The 4,918-nt window shown below is 38.6% G+C and overlaps 1 protein-coding gene and 1 non-coding gene across 2 annotated transcripts in view; one reads left to right on the forward strand and one right to left on the reverse strand.

The window, feature by feature from the left end:
* The window catches only part of Dlg2 (discs large MAGUK scaffold protein 2), a 1,891,758-nt gene that overhangs the window by 94,168 nt on the left and 1,792,672 nt on the right, over window positions 1-4,918 (forward strand). The gene's annotated exons all lie outside the window — the stretch shown is intronic.
* On the reverse strand, window positions 2,602-2,731 carry LOC115031615. The gene has a single exon (XR_003837290.1). It is a non-coding gene; the product is annotated as a small nucleolar RNA SNORA65 (small nucleolar RNA).

A 4,918-nucleotide genomic window follows, 5' to 3' on the forward strand; every position in this document is an offset into this window, starting at 1 on the left:
CCCAGATATAGCTGTCTCTTGTGAGACTATGCCGGGGCCTAGAAAACACAGAAGTGGATGCTCACAGTCAGCTATTGGATGGATCACAGGGTCCCCAATGGAGGAGCTAGAGAAAGTACCCAAAGAGCTAAAGGCATCTGCAACCCTAGGGGTGGAACAACAATATGAACTAAGCTGCATATGTATCAGAAGATGGCCTAGTTGGCCATCGTTGAAAAGAGGTCTTACAACTTTATATGCCTCAGTACAGGGGAACGCCAGGGCCAAGAAGTGGGAGTGGGTGGTTAGGGGAGTGTGTGTGTGTGTGTGAGCCTATGGGGGACTTTTGGGATAGCATTGGAAATGTAAATGAAGATAATACCTAATAAATTAAAAAAATAAAGTTAAAAACTGTTTACATTCTTAAACATTTTATCTTTGTTATACCATACATTTTTATTGAAATAATTTTTAAAATGTATATATTTTTATTTTGTGTGTATAGGTCTTTTCCTGCATGTGTGTCTGTGTATCATGTATGTTCAGTTCTTGTGGAGGCAGCGGTGTGTTGGATCCTTCCTAGCTGGAATTAAGGATGCTTGATAGACATCCACCACCATGTGGTGTCTGGGATCCAATTTGTGTCCTCTGCCAGACCAACAAGTACTCTTAACTGTTGAGTCATCTTTCCAGCCCATAATGCCTTCCACTTTAATGTAACATAAAACTCTATACCTTTTCAAACTAATAAATTCAAGCATGACAGCTTATATGACAAAAATTGCTACTTTACTTGAAGGGATCAAGATCACTTATTTTTAAAAGGCACAAGTTATATCTGAGGCATGATATTAAAATGCTACAGTGTTTGTGGCTTTGGGGAAAATTTCTGCGTGCTTCAAATTCCTCCTGTATGGATTAATGATAGCGAATTCACTTTGTAGAGTTGTAAAGGACAGTGTACAGAAAGCTCTTGTACTTTTATGCCAATGTTTTTGTCAATTACAATATGTGGATGTAATGTTTCCTGTTTGAGGTGATTAACATAGAATTTTTAAAATTAAAGGGAAAAAACCTACAAAACAGAAAGTACACACCAACTTTCTAGGAATATGTGTGTTTTTAAAATGATACATGCCTGTTTTAATTAGATTTCTGCATCATGAAAGTCCTAGCCAATTGCCTTTTAAAATTGAAAAACACTGCCGTCTTACTAGGGTTTCTATTGTGAAGAGACACCATGACCAAGGCAACTCTTATGATAGAAAGTATAGTTGGGGGCATTAGTACAGTTTCAGAGGCTTATTCTGTTATCATCATGGTAGGAAGAGTGGTGGCATGCAGGCAGGCAAGATGCTGGAGAAGAATCAGAGCTTTGCATCCTAATCCACAGGCAGCAGACAGAGAACCAGTGGGCATCCACAAAGACTTTAGAAACCCCAAAGGTCACATAATTTCTCCAGCAAGGCCATACCTCCTAATCCTTCTCAAGCAATTCACCCACTGTGGACTAAGTACCAACTGTGCAAATATATGACTTTACAGGGTCCTTTCTCATCAAAACACCATAGAAACCTCACTTACTATTCTATAAGGTTGTATATTGGAAACTTTAAAAACATCACATACTATAAAATGCAGTATGGATGTTTTGGCTTCCAGTAAGTCTGTGTACCACATCCATGCAGAATACTTGGATGCCAGAAGAGTGTACAGGAGATCCTGGAACTGGAGTTACAGGAGCTGCTATGTGGGTGCTGGGACTCAAACCTGGGCCTTCCAAAAGAGCAGCCATCTCTTAACTGTTAATCAATCTCTCTAGCCCCTATTATGAATTTTGTTGTCACAAAAAAAAAAAAAAAAAAGGAGACTGTTTCTCACATATGTTAGAAGGCGTTTCTTCCCTGTCCCAAACCCTGCACGGTAAAACTACTTCTCTTTGCTGATAGTGTCTGGTACAGTGTATATAAAAATCCTTAGTGACATTTGCTATCTACCATAGTAGGTATGGGGACATAAGAAATCTTTGTAGTGGTTGCTTTAACATTACTAAAGTATATTTTGTTTTTTTGTATTTATGCTGTTTTACCTGTTCTTTTTCCTTCATTTGTTTTATTTTTACATTTTAATGTTTTGCATTCCTACCTTATCCCCCTTTAAAAAAACATATCTTTCCTCGTAGCCTAGGCTATCTTAGAAATTACAATGTTCCTGCCTTGACTTTTGGTTACTGAAAATACAGGTGGGCTCCACTATGCCTGGCATCTTAATATTGTCTATTTTTTTTTTTTTTTACTGGTTATCAGATAGTCTTTTATTGAAATATTTTCTTGTCGCTTCTTAACTAGCTGGGCACTCCACTGCACCACTGTTGATGTCATCTATGATGTCATGAGGGTGGTGGCCATCCACATTGCAGCCCACAGACTGTGCAGTACCCAGGATCTCCTTGATAGTTCCAGAAAGTTCTCTAGCCAAAGACCAGTGTCTCATCTGTCGGGCAATGTTGACAAACTCATCAAAAGTAATGTTCCCACTGTGTTTAACTGCACAAAGCAAGCACAGGGCCTTTTACAGCTACCCCTGTCTTCTGAGATCATGGTTCCATTTTACCTATCGCTAAGCTGTTCCCATGCTTTCAGCACAGAGCCGTCCACATGTAGGACAGCCCTGTTTCCTAAAAGCTGGGGCTTACTGTCAGCTCACCACTGGATTGCACCAGCCAACAATACTGGTCAGGTGCAGTGGCAGGTGGCTGGAATATTGTCTATTTTTATTGTTTTATTTTATTTTAAACTTTATGCCCCTTGACTCAGCCAGTCTTCAATTTCTATTGATTTTTCAATATATTTTATCATATGTTTTTGTTTAGTTTAATTGTTATTAACATTTTTTATACACCATATTTCGATCATATTCTTTTTCTTCTTCAAGTCCCATTTTAATAATTAGTCTTTGGAATTTTTTGTTTTGTAATTTTATTTCATTGATTCTAATTCTTAAGTTTACTTTAGGTTGAATATGATGTATTTTGCCTCTTCATTTTTTTTCTTTACTTCTTTTACTTAAAAAATTGTTGACTTCCTTTGCTTGATTAAAAGTCTCTCACAGCAACTGTTAAGTCCTCACTTTTAAGCAGGCCATTCATAGCGATTTATTTAAAGGTCCATGGAACATAATAGGTGAGAGGTAGAATGATTATATGTGCTGAACTATGAAATGATGTCTTCAGGACATAACAGTGTCGTTGCAACAAGGAATACAGCTGTGGGCATCTACAAGACACCCCCCCACCCCCCACACATAAGAGTGATTTAGAAAGATATTGTCTGTGGTGATGGGAGAGGATGGGGAAAGAGGGCAATGGGGAGTGAGTACAGTCAGAATATATTGTATATATGCACCAAGCTGACAAACATAAAAATGAAAATCCAGCAAAAACACTCTAGCACATCACAGAGAGATGATTTATTTACTTAATATAGAGTCCTCTAGTATCTAGCTGCTCAAAAATAAGTCTTGGTATTTCTCATAGGAAAAGACATTTCAATTCTGTTGATTTTTGAGGCTCGTTTTATGGTTAACAGCATTGCTCAGATTGCCTGTATTCTTACTGCTTGCCTGTATTCTTACTGCTTTTCTACTGTCTGCTGAAAGAAAGTTTTGTAGCCTCCAACTACAGTCAAGGACTTGTTTAATTATACTTTATGTTTTTCCAATTAATGAGTGGCTAATTTATTTTGTTCATTATTAAAAATTATCTCAATTATATTTCAACATGATAATTTATTTTTACCTTATTCTAATTTAATTTTTATGAATATTGAATTTGCACGACTCAGTTGTTTTTGCTTTATAACTCATTCTATTACTTGCTCATCTGTTAAACGCCTTGAAGTGTGAATCTGTGATGGACGAGGAGTGGCTGGAGGCTGCTGGCTGCTTTTCCTCCTGAGCTCTATGGGACCCTACCTTCCTCAGCAGACATTTTAACGCTTTCAGGAAGGGCTTTTTGAAAAAAACAAACCAAACCAAAGAAACACCTCCCACCCCCTAACTCCAGGTGACTTGGAAGATTCCATAATACAATAGCTACAAGGATTCACTCTCTCCAGCAGGAACATTTCTCTTCTTCTGTGTAGAAAGCAATTGAACTTCGCGCTACAGTGCTACTTTCTGATGTCTCCTGCAGTCTAGACCTCTCGCTGAGATCTCAACAGTCACAATACATATGTGCCAATTAGAATTGAGTAAACTATCAAAAAGTCATATTTGAATCTTAAATGGTCACGACAGTTGGAAGATAGTGTACTAGGAAAACAGCTCTTGTTTGATCTCTATGAGAAAGTGAGTGGGAAAGGATACAGTTGTACTCTGGCTTTACTTTTACACATAGTTCTCATCCACCCACTAGAGTGGCTTTTCTCTTTTTAGGATTGGTGTCCTCCATGCTGCCAAACATAGAACATTCTTTTCAGTTTCACCTAGCTTGAATGCTGCGCTTTGTCTTCAACTTTCTTCTCTTGATTTCCAGTGCCTCACCTGTTCCCCAGTGCCCACTCAGCAGCCTCTCATTAGTCTCTTCATCATCCCTCTGTTCTGTTTCTAAATATTAACAAGTGCTCCTCAGCCCTTGGTCCTCAGCCCTTGGTCCTCAGCCCTTGGTCCTCAGCCCTTGGTCCTCAGCCCTTGGTCCTCAGCCCTTGGTCCTCATCTTTTGCTGTCAGCATAGATGACTGCATACGTTCTCATCAGTTACAAAGTCTCTATAGTTGATGGTGTCCCAGATTTTAGACATAGTCAACCTCTTCTGAGTAATTCATTCATTCAAGAAAAAAAAATGGTCCATCCTTTCGTCTCAGCTCCAAACTTTGTCTCTGTAACTCTTTCCATGGGTGTTTTGTTCCCAATTCTAAGAAGGGGCAAAGTGTCCACACTT

Source organism: Mus caroli, chromosome 7, assembly GCF_900094665.2.
Source record: "Mus caroli chromosome 7, CAROLI_EIJ_v1.1, whole genome shotgun sequence".
NCBI lineage: Eukaryota > Metazoa > Chordata > Mammalia > Rodentia > Muridae > Mus > Mus caroli.